Raw genomic sequence first — 12,281 nt, 5'->3', positions numbered from 1 at the left:
GTGGCTAATGAAACATAGAGTTGATTGGCTTTGCATTTCTCTAGGTCAGGCTTTTTCATGTACATACCTGAGTTTGACCACAGAAAATATTAACATATAATTCCTTTAGCATTTAGAACAAGAACAGTTTAAGTTTGGTCTGGGCATAAATGGAGGTAAGGCAGAACATTTCTTCTCTCACCCCACCTTACAAACCAAAGAAATGGCCTCACATAGAGATTCTAGGAGCAAATGTCACTTGCTTTGTGAATCAATTTGACCCACTAAGAATTCCCGTCATAGATCAGTTCAATACTCAAACATTTCTGTAGACCCTATTCTTGAAATCTGTAGCCACTTTTCATGTTTTGAAGATTTCTAAAGATCAGATGAGTCTGCTTAAATGAAGTCACAAAGCCATGATGTGACATCACAATTGCTGCCAGCTTATAGGGACAGATGCGCAAGCAGGGGCTGCTCAGTCCACACTGCAGGTCCAGGAAGCAGGTAACAACCCTTAAGTTATTCTAGTCAAATCCAAGCCTTCAAGGTCTCAAATTTCCCATGAAGGCAGTGACAGAGACCACCATCCAGACTTCATCTCTCAAGCTACCAAAATCTCTGCAGGTGAGAACTTCGGGCCTCATCTGTTTCCAGATAGCTCTATAGTTCAGCCATTTCTAACCTAAAAGAAGGGTTCTGATAGTCACCAGAAAACGAAGAAAGCAAAACAAAAAACAGTTAATCAAGGAAACAGAAAATACATTATCCTGTAATTTTTATTATTTTTTTAAATTTCAATGTGCCCTTAATTTCACCTAGGCAGTGGCAGTTTCTCAAGTGTATATGTGAGTTTCTGTATGTGCAGTTTATATTTGAAACTTTTTGGAGCTTATCCAGATATTTCAAATACTAATCCGGGCAGGATTGCCCTTTAAGGATGTCTTGCAGAGAACTTGTTATGCGTAATTTTAAGTAAAACTGACAAGGAGTGCTTTTTCAGCCCAGCAGGAGTCAGCTATGTGCACGTCACAAGACTTGGAGGAAAACCATTAACTCTCCTATTTTGTTCTACAAAGTTGTAAAGCTGCAATTGGGAGGCACCCTCAGAAGCTCTGGCGGCTCATCCTGTTCCTTTTGGAGTTGACATATGAATATGTTGGAGGAAAAAAAAATCATCATATAGTCTCCTCTCATACTGTTTAAATTACAGGAAGGAGCAGCTTCAAGAAAAAGTAAGTTTTGTTTTCTTTTCCTTAATGTTTCCCACGTGTTTTTTATGTGGTATTTTGGCTTGTGTATTTGTTATGTTTTTAAGTACAAGAGATTCTTGTATACTTTCTAGTGACTACTTAAGAAAAAAGTTACACCTGGCAGGTAAGTGTAGATCTTGAAGTGTGTTAGAAATTTTTTCAAAGCCATTTGAGCCATCAGTTATCAAACTTTATGTTCTGAGCTTTCCAGATTTCTCATTTTGATAATATGCATGTGGAGGCAACACAGTGGCCAGGTAACACTTTGGAGTGGCCTCCTGAGTTCTGACAATGAATGGGCTTTATTTAGTCATAAAAGGGGGTGGTGAGATTCTGGGGCTTTCTTTGGATTAATGTATTTGAATGACTTATCACTGAGGGTGTTTTATGACTAGGTTTATATATCCAGAGTACAACTGGAAGTCATTTACAGATTTTAAGAGAGTTAGTGAGATTCCTGCTATTTTCAAGAAAAATCTGCCTGCTTTCCAGAAGCAGGCACACAGACAATCAATAATGATAGGTTTTGTAAGGTTAAAATGTCTGTGTGTCTGGCCTAGACAGATACATAATACACTGCATGAACCTAAAGCATTGCTTCTTGAAACCGAGAGGGCATTACTTAAGCAGAAGCATGCATCTCGTATGCGTTTGCGCTTTCTCCCTCATTATTTTAGTCAGACCCTCTTTGGTGTCTGACATCCATTTGAAAACCAAATACAACTTCTCAGCTGTCAATTTGGGCTTCAGAACTGTAAAAACTAAAAAGAGTCATTGATAAAATGTATAATTCTTTTAAACTCAATGTCAGAATCCTCAAGCCATTTCAGTCATCATTTCACATCAACAATACTATCACGTAGAAATTCTAGCATTTTTATTAGCAAAGTATATGGATTAAAATATAACGTAAGTATTGCAAACATATGTATCATATGAGAAATTTCCTAACATATTTGTTATGATATTTGCATAAAGCCATAATCCAAATTGCTTGACAGGGAAGGTAAACTCTAATGTCTGTTTTCTATACTTGTTATATTTATTCCCACATGTTATCATTAGTTGCCAACTCTGGGACTGTTATTCCTCAACAAGAGCAGCAGATTTGTATTTTAATGTAACATCAGCTCCACTGACAAGTTTACCTTTTATTTTTATTATACTTGCCAACAATATTTTGAGTAAAGCTGGATTAATTTGGGTTCCTTAGACAAGCCTAGTAACTTTCTACTATAATATTGAAAATAGATGTTTTTCTAGAACATGTTGGAGAAGCCTTGATTTGTTTTTTTATGTTTCAATCTAGGGAACATGATCTCTTTAGAACTGAAAACCAAATACTTGGGTTCACATGGGAAGTTCTGAGTCAGACGCCAGTTAAACAAACTTGCATTTCCATGTTTTTGTAATTATCTTTTTGCTCTCTGGTATCATTCTCCTTTGTTACCCTGGAAGAGGAAGAAGGGAAGGAGGAGAAAGACTCCTTCCTGCTATAACATCTCAAATCCCTCCAAAATGATCTGGGATCATAGATCCCCTTAATCTGGTAGAATCAATGAACCTTCTTCTCAGAAGAAAGCCCATTGCAATAGATTTGTAATGGCATTGTTGGGGTTGGTAGGCCCCTGAAATCCATCCTTGAGTATTCTCTGGGGTCCTCATTACAAACCACTGTTTTCCATAAAGCTGTAGACCTCAGGTTGACAAACCCTGGGGCCAATGGGTTCACTAAACCTTTAAAAAGTTTAGAGTGGAAATATGCCTAAACTGTCTTTCTAAACTGTCTTCACCTGAGGACAGGTAAGGTTAAGGCAAAGATTTTAGCTGACGATGAAGTTTAAGGGTTTATTTTCAAAGCAGGTGCTTAGTTAACTCATGGTCACCCTCGTTTTGGGCAGTGTCATAGAAATAAAAGTGGAAGATTGAGGTAGCAGAACAGTTCCTTTTGTGGAAGCAAAGCTCAGAATGGAAGAGTGATAGAATAAGCCTCCAAAGGCCCCAGAACGGGGAAGGATGACTACAGTGGGACCTTCCTGTTTTGCTGGCCATCCTCCTGAATCCCTGTACAAGCCTCTGGGTAGATTGGAACACAAAAGGGAAGATCTAAACTAATGCCCATTATCTTCTGCCCTCCACTGCAGAGATCACGGTCTTCAATCTCTCCTCCTTTATTGGCTCCTTTCATCAGTATTTAAACATGTTCAAATTTCCCATCTTGAAAACATCTCCATTATTGAGCTCCTCAAATTATCCTCATTCCTCAGCTTCATAGATCAACCTCTTGAAAGAATTGTCTACACTGTATTAAGAATATCCACTTCCTTAGCACACACTTCTTAATCTATTACACTCTGGCTTTTGTCCTCATCAGTCTCCCCCAGTGCTCACTGAGGTTATCAATTACTAGTGTATTGCTAAATCCAGCAGACATTTTCTAAAATTTTCTACTTGTTTCCCAAATGCTTTTTACCCTATTCTCCTCTTTGCCATCTTGAAACACTCTTTACCTGGATTTCTATGATATCAAACTCCTGGCTTTCCTCCCACCTCTGAGACCCCTATTCTCATTCTGTTTTGCACATTCCCTATCTTATCTCCTATATCCTAGACTCCTTTTCTCCTTCTGGGAAATTTCATTATATATCATCTATATGTTTATGAACCCAAAATCTTTATCTCTAGCTAAGACACCTTTCTAAGCTACAGACCTATATATCCAATTGTACTGAATACAGGACTGCCCAGAGCAGCTGGATCCCAGAGAATACAATGGGGGAGGGGGGAAACTTCAGAGGCAAGCTAGGTAAAAATTTTGACATAGAAATTGCTGTAGGACCCCTTCCAAAATGCCCAAGTAATTGATATGGCTTCCCTGCCCCATCTCTTTGGTCCCAGCTGAACAGCTCTATTTAGCTATCCCACAGTTCTCTCAAACTTTATCATTTTAATCTAAAAGTAAATTCAATATTTCCCTCCCCTATTTCCCACTCTACTTCCCCCAAGTATACTCTTGTACAGTAAATGACACTATGATACAACCAATTGCTCAAGCTAGAAACATAGGTTGAGCTAACTCCTTTGCTTCCTTTATCACATACCCAAAGAATCTCCAAGTTCTGTCATTGCTACCTCAAACATTCATCTACTTCTCTCCTTTGTCACTGCCACCACTGTATTTTAGGCTGCCATCTTCTCTCCCTGGCTTAACAGCAGCCTGTCCCCAGTCTCCCTGTCTCCAGGGTTGCCCTCTTCTACTGCACTCTCCATGCTGAAGCCAGAGTGATTGACCTAGACCAGGGGTCGGCCAACTTCTGAGACGGAACAGCCACCAGAGGTCAGCAAACTGTGACCCCCAAGCGGCAGGCTCTAAAGTAAAATTGAAAATGAAAATAAAACTATGATAGTTTCATTTAGAAAATGTTTAAAGGATATTATTCACATAATGGTGATTATGTAAAAATATATTATGGCTCTCAAATAATTTTTAAATTGTTGTGAGGGACAAGATTGGCCTTCCGGGTGGCCCCATGTGGCTCGCAAGATGCAGTTTGCCGATCCCTGACCTAAAGACCCCTGACCTAAACAATTGTTCTAAAAACAAATTGGGTTTTACCAATCTCTTATTTTAAACCTTTCCCCAACTCTCCACTGGCCTTAGGATATCTAGATTCCTTCTCAAGGTTAATGAGAAGCAGTATTGTATAATGGATTACAGCAGATATCTCCCCAATCATGGAGGTACCGGGAAGCAGTTCTGGGCCTTTGTTAAACACTGATTCTGGTTCTGTAGGTCTGGGTTGGTGCCTGAGTGTTGCATTTCTTATAAGCTCCCAGATGATGCTGATAATACTAGTCCGTGAATCATGCTTTTTGTGCCAAATTGGTTGACGCTCAAGTCCCAGCTGTGTCACACACTAGGCCTGGGAACTTAGAGAAGTCACTTAGCCTCTTAGCCTCTGCATGTCTCATTTTCCTTGTATATAAAATGACCATGATGGCATACCTTTTTCTTAGGTTTGTTATGAGAAATAAACCTATTAAAATTGCAACAATGCCTGACACAGTATAAGTGTTAAGTGCTAGTCATTATTATTACTAGTCAAGACCTTGAATAGTTTAACCTCTACATTCTTCTCCAAGCCAATTTTTACCATGGCACTGATGCATCCACACACATATACAAACACACTAATTAGTAAAAAAATAAACATATGCCATTATCACAATCCACCTGGGAAACTGATACTCGAAATCCAAAAATCTTATAAATTATAACCTTAAGAAAAAAATAGATACCAAGTTAAATTCTCAAACACATTTAAAACAAGAATGGTTATTCCGATCAAGGTAATTAGAATATTTATTGTTTTGCTTGGGTTTTTACTAAGCGAAGAGGTTAGAAATAATGTTATTAATTTCTTCGTTTACTTTTTGTTAAGTTTTAAACTACAAAGCTAGCATAATCAGCTAATCGTAATTTAACCTCCTGGTTAATATAAGTTTTTGTATATATTATTTTCTCTCTTTCTTCTCCCTTTGCCCTACGTACACATACATACACAATACGACAGACAGACTTAGTAAAACCACCTCTATCACATAATGTAACATATGTGTGGATTTGAAAGCACTTAATCATGAGCCTCTCCTTTCAGAGTTCTAAGACAATTGCAAAATAGATATAGGTGTCATACCAATTTTATTATTGTTAAAGCCGATTGGAAAACAAAGCCTGCACTGAACTTATTCCCAGTGCGGGTAGAAAAGTTGACTCTTGCAGGGGCTGGACTGCTGCAGTGGGCTACCATCAGGGAGAGCAGCAGAGTTTGGGCCTGTGCACTGGCAGCTTCCACCAGAGTCAGGGGGAGAGTGGGATGCCCTTGAGAGGGTCCCTTTGCCCAATTAGCAGTTATGTCGCTTCTCAAGTGGAGTAAGTCAGTGAGCCCAAAGGATGGACATTTTATCTGCAACATTTTCGAAAGAGAGAAATTCTTTTAAATAACAAGTATAGAAACCTGGGGGAATGACAAGTTCTTGCATGTAATTTTTAAATCAAGAAAGCATTCCCGGTTTCTTATAAATTTAAGTCATCAGCGTACATTGTTGCAATGCAAAGTAAGAGAGGTGTTTCAGTTCACAGCATATGCCTCAGGTCTACTTCTACAGTGTGGTCTTCAGTTGGCCAAGAAGAAAACTGGGGGCTAAATATGTTCATAGCAATGTGTAGTTGAGTTTTTATAGCTCTGGCATGTGCAAGTACTTAATTTCATGTGTGCCCTTTCTGTTACCCAAGTATGACCTCCAGGTGGGGTGTCCAGCAAACAGTGCTCTCTGGCTGTGGTCCACGCCTTTTGCTGTTTTTCCATCTCCACTACTCTGTGGAGTCCTCACTGCTGAAGAACCTTCCCCCGCCTTTTCTTAGAGACTAGCTTTTCTTTACTCTTCAAGCTACGGCTCCACAAGAAGCTTTAGCTGACATTTTCTGGAAATTTCCTGAAATATCCAGAGCACTCTACGCACATGTCCCCACATTTCCCCACGTCCTCTCTCTTTTTCTCCCTCACTCCCTTCTATCCATGATATTTGCTGAGTGCTCAATATATGCTGGTAATATGCTAGCCGGCAGTCTGGTGGTAAGATAGCACCTGTCCTGCCAGAAGCTCATTGTTGAGCAGGAAAGGTGATTAGGGCTAATGTGTACTGTGTGGGCTGAAGTACCAAGGGCCATGAGAATGTACGTACAGCAGGGTCCTAATCTGGTAAAAGAGTGATGGAGTAAAGAAATGATCTGTGAGCCTCTCTCCCATGCCAGAATGGAAGCTTTCCATGGGTAGACAACTGGTCTTACCTGCCAAGCTCTGTGGATGGCCCACAGTCAGCATTCAAAAGCCTTGTGAAACCTACAAACTAAAGTACGCTGTGTTCAGAGAGCTAGCTGCTGGATATTGTTGGGCTAAAAAGTAAAAGAGCCAGACCCAGGCAAATGCTATGCTAAAAAACTTGGATTACGCCAGCCACAGAAAGTAGTGTGATTGAAAGCCAAGCCGTTTAAAGTCTCTAGGTCAGCCTTTATTTTATAAAACGAAACGGGGGTGGCTGTTTGGCTCTAATCCTTAAATATTCTATCATCAAACATCTGACTTCTTTCTTCCTGCATTCATTCGACATATACTTGTGTCAGGCTCTGTTTTAGGTGCCAGGGGCACCGCCCTGAATAAGGCAGAAAAGGTCTCTGCTCAGTTTGTGTGACATATTCACATGCCTTAAAAAATTCACACACTGAGCCATGCTCAGGGTAAAAATGAAAATAACACTTAATCATAACCAATATTTGTCAACTTCTACTGTGAACATTTGGTTTCCAAGAGAACAATAACAGATTTTTCCCTTTACTTTATACACAGAATTAGCATAACCTGAGATCAGCACATTGTTTTCCCCAAGCTATAAACCCACAACTGCTGAGGGAAGGCTGTGTGTACTCTGGCTACAATCATTTTCCTTTGATGGATGCTGAGAACCAACTTTGTCTAAATCTCTGAAGCTGGGAACAGATAAAAATTAAATTAAAGCTAGTTTTAAATATCGCCATGTGATGGTTTACATGGTCATCCCCTCCATCACCAACAAATTTTAAACTGTCAGGAAAGTAGCTTGTAATTATTGATAAGTGTTATCTTCAGAGTACAGGACATAGCTCTGTCTTGTATCTTTTAAAATCACATCCTGGTAAGAAAATCATTATTTTGCTTCAGGCGTAAATACTGGGAAAACCAGTTAACATCAACTTTTACCCCCATTCAACCCAAACACACTCCTCACACACATACCACTCGACACACATATTCACACATGCTCACAAACACGCACACCCCACGTACATACACATCACTATCTCATTTTTTAGTTGAGAATCCGGGAAATTAAGCCAAATGTGGTTTGAGGCTTTTCTTCCCAACTCCATAGTGAACCAATAATAACTATAATAAACAAAAATCAATAGAAATTGAGTTGCCTTGAATGTTGTAGAGGACATTTACTTGCTTTTGAGGATAATTGGTTCATTTTGTACAGCTAGTGCAGCCTGGCTTCGGGCATGGAAAGAACTTCTCTATTTATGCGTGCGAGGCTGTTACCTGGTCAGCAATTAAAACCTGGAACGCTGGATAAAAATAAGGACAGGGTTTTCTTTTTTTGGAAAATCATAGCAGGAACCTAAGCTGTCATTCCATACAAGCTTTTTGTCTATGTATATATGAAAACAATATCCACAAAAGGCCTCTGTTTGGAGCCTGGAAATCTGAATTCCGATTAAAGCTTTTTTACTAACTGCTTTGTCATTTTCAAAAATAAACCTCAATTTGCTTTTTTAAATTTCAACTTTTGTCTCACTTGTTAGATGAAACAAACTAGAGAATTTCAAAAGTCTCTCCCAGCTCCTAGATTTAGTGTTTCTTTGAAAATGGGCCTGGATCGGAAATCTGCTTTTATAGCAAAGGAAAAATATCAAAATGGCTGTGGCACTAGGAGGTTTTGTCTCTAAATTTCTTCCTACATGCACAAGGGATTACTTCTCCCTATTTTCCCTACAGTTCTCCTCTGTGCTCCCTCCTCTTACTTCCTTCCTCTCATCCTCCTTTCCTCATGGTTGTTTTAATTTTTTTTAGTAAACTATTACAGAAAAGACTGGTTGTGCTACTAAGTTTATTGAAGAGTAACAGTCATTTCTTTCTCCTTGAGAAATGAGGTCACACAGAGCAAAGCTGAGAAACAAATTGTGCAAAATTACCAAAATTATGGTAAATGTAAGGTTCTTTAAATGGGTCACCAAACTGGCAACTAATTTTAGCCAATCTTAAAGAAAATCTCTTTCATTTCTATTTAACAGTCCAGTCCTAAATAGGACACTCATTGCAAATTAATAATCTAGTCTAAAAAGAAGCTTGTTAAAATTCATTTTGATTAGCAGTCTGGGTATTTCCTATTAAGTATTTATAAATTTTGTTTGGAAGATATATCCTATTTTTCTTCATTTTTTTCTGGAAAGGAATACTGGTTGAAGAATAACCTCTTGGGAATTTAGTTTCCATCTCTGTAAAATGAGGAGTTGAAACTGATCTAACTCTTCTAGTTCTTATGTATTATGATCAAGAAAATGATTCAGGGTAAATAAATTTTGTCTTTTGATCTGTGTTGATTTAATTAAATTGATAAAATAGGCCAGTCACATTTGATATAAAACTCAAAAGGTACAAAAGTCTATACAGTAAAAAGTAATTCTCACTACCTTTCCTGTCCCTTCGTCACATAGTCTTGTGGTTTCTTCAAGAGGGACTCTAGGTGTTTTGAGTTAAATGTCAGTTAACGAGAAGCCAAATTTGGTTTTGATTAGTAACAAACATTACAACTTACATTATTAGGATATTTGACACCAGGGGTACCAAAAACATGTATAAAAGTGGACTCTCGGTCAAAGTTGCTCAAGCAGTAGTTCGCTGTAATCAGAAGTGTCTGGACGCTGATGGTAACCACTTTGAGCACCTCTTGCAATTGCAGAAGTCAAACGTGACTTGTATTCATCTTTTGTTATCAATGTGTATTGAGTATTAGAATTAATACAGTTTTTTCCTTTCTTAAAACATGTATACATTTTTTAGCTCTCTCTGTATATTTAATTTTGTTTTTCCATCCACCATTACTTTAATTCCCATGTACTTTCTGCCTAGCATAGCTCACCACAGTTGTTAAGGTATTGTGATTTGTATTATCCCATTTACTCTAAAGTACCATCTATTGAGATAATTTACAATACTTCACCTTGCAAGACAGAATATAAATGTCATGGCTTTTTCTTTTTTTTTCTAGTTTCTTTTTCTTTTTCTTCTTCCTCTTCCTCTTCTTCTTTCTCCTTCTTCTCCTTCTCCTTCTCTTTCTTCTTTACAATGTTTGTATTTAGATGCTGCCAAAATGCCTAATAGGGTGTTGATAATGGAGTGATTTTATCAGTGTTACTGTGATCTATCCCAAAAATATCATGAAGAAAATCAACTGAAATTTAAGAATTTGAAGACTGATAGGAAATGGCATGCATATGACAAGGGGTGCACATGCCTTGTGACCAGCCTTCAGTAACAAGCTGCTGGGCTCCACACAAGTGCCTGAGTTGGGCCCCCCACCCAGGTCTGTGAAGGGCTGGGGAGTGCTCCTCCTGTCAAAGGCCTACCTTCCCTTCTCCAGCCCTCTACAGGCTCGGTAGGTATCTAAAGGCCACAGTGATCATTCTTTTTTAATAAAAATGTCCAAAGAGGTAGCAAATACCTACTTCACACCTGCACTCATCTGCAAAACTGCTGGTAGACTTGCAAAGAGGTAGGACACTTGTTATCCTTTGATTTAGCTTACCAGTTCAGAGGAAAAGAAAGAGTATTTGAAGCATCCTTCTGAAACCAAGGAAAGCATGCTTCAAGTGTGCTTCTGGTCACTTAGGGAATCATAATGATGCCTCCTAACAGAAAACTTCAAAACTGGAAATGCTTCTGCTTGTTTTCCTGGTCTTGAGCCAACATCACTTTCAATAAAATAGAAATTCTTTAAAAATTATCATCAGTTTTATCTGAGACATTTTTCAAAATCACCTAGTGATTGTTGGGTACTGCTAGGCTTCAATTGGAGAACAGATATAAGTAAGGCACAATTGGTTGCTCTCAGTCAGCTTGCATTATGATTATAAAGAATACAAAAAAAAACACCAATACATTTATAATACAAAGAATATAAAAAAATATCTAACAGAAACTCAATGAGTTTAATTAAACATACAATACAACTTATAAATGTACCCTCATAGCCCTTAAAATTCAAAAACATTAAGTCAGAGGTGAAATAGAATTTCTTAACGGACTCTCCTTATTTTAGAAGGCCCAGAAATGAGCTCTTCTTTCATTATCATGTTTTATGAATTTGAAGAACATCGTAAACCAACAGACTCTGTAATACCCATTAATGCCAAGACACATGAGAGCCAATACATTATATGGTTAGACTTGGCTTATTTTCAGGAAAGAATTAAGTGATTGATTGTGAAATCTTGTTTATCGCTCTGAGCTGAATGGCTGAAAGTGCTTCCTTACTAGCTGGTTTAACTGGAACTGTCATTTAGGTAAATCAGGGATTTTAAAAACTGTTATAAAAAATTATATACCAGGAGAGTCCAAGATGGTGGAATAGAGAAACATGGCCTGCTTCTTTCCATAAACACATTAAAATTACAACTAAATTATAAAATCACCAATCTGGATAACCATCTGAAGTCTGACTGAACAGAAGTTTTATAACTAAGGATATAAAGGATAAACCACATCAAGACTGGTAGGAGGGGCAGAGATGCAAAACGGGCTGGTCCCAAAACTCTGAGGGGCGATTGAAAGTCAGAAAGGATATCTTGGCCGTGGAGGTCCCCCCGCAGAGGAGCAAGGAAAGCCAGCCCTACACCAAGCTCTCCAGCATGGAGTACTGGTGCCAGGAAGAGGAGTCCTCACATCTGACTGTGAAAAACAGTAGAAATTCTGACAATCCGGGTGGGACAGAAAGCTGCAGGAAACACAGATGTCCTCTTAAAGAGCCTAAGCACAGACTCTCTCACCCAGAGGCACTTACCCTGGGCTCTGGTGGACGGATGGTCACTCAGGGGGTTCAGAGGCATATGGGGGTCAGACTGTGGTGTGTGCCTGAAGGGAGAGAACTGGAGGACAGTCACCATTTTCCCCGTGAGGCGGTCCACCTCTTGTGCAGCAAGCAGTCTGGCACCATCTTTCCGCTGTTGAGCCCTCTCCCACCATGGCCACATCTGAATCTGATTGGCCTGCTGAGCTCCACTGAGACCCTACCCACCCAACTCCCCTAAAGCCAGAGGCACTTTCTGCTGAGCACCCAGTGTACTCTTTCTTGGAAAACTATCAGAGTTTGTGAGCCCCAAGCAGGTGATAACTGTCCTTGATGTGCTCTGAGACTTTTGCTGAGTAGCTCCAGGTTCAGCACTGACCAAAT

General features: G+C 39.1%; 1 protein-coding gene across 1 annotated transcript in view; it reads left to right on the top strand.

Annotated features, from left to right (window-relative positions):
- The first annotated feature begins 982 nt into the window (after positions 1–982).
- Positions 983–12,281, top strand: part of FHL5 (four and a half LIM domains 5) — a 33,084-nt gene continuing 21,785 nt past the window's right edge. Inside the window, exon 1 of the mRNA XM_019631785.1 lies at positions 983–1,214. The gene's annotated coding sequence lies outside the window, so the exon portion shown is untranslated. The remainder of the gene's footprint in view (positions 1,215–12,281) is intronic.

Source organism: Hipposideros armiger, unplaced genomic scaffold (genome assembly GCF_001890085.2).
Source record: "Hipposideros armiger isolate ML-2016 unplaced genomic scaffold, ASM189008v1 scaffold_1047, whole genome shotgun sequence".
NCBI lineage: Eukaryota > Metazoa > Chordata > Mammalia > Chiroptera > Hipposideridae > Hipposideros > Hipposideros armiger.
Note: the sequence above shows the minus strand (reverse complement) of the source record. Positions and strands in the feature narration are given on the sequence as shown.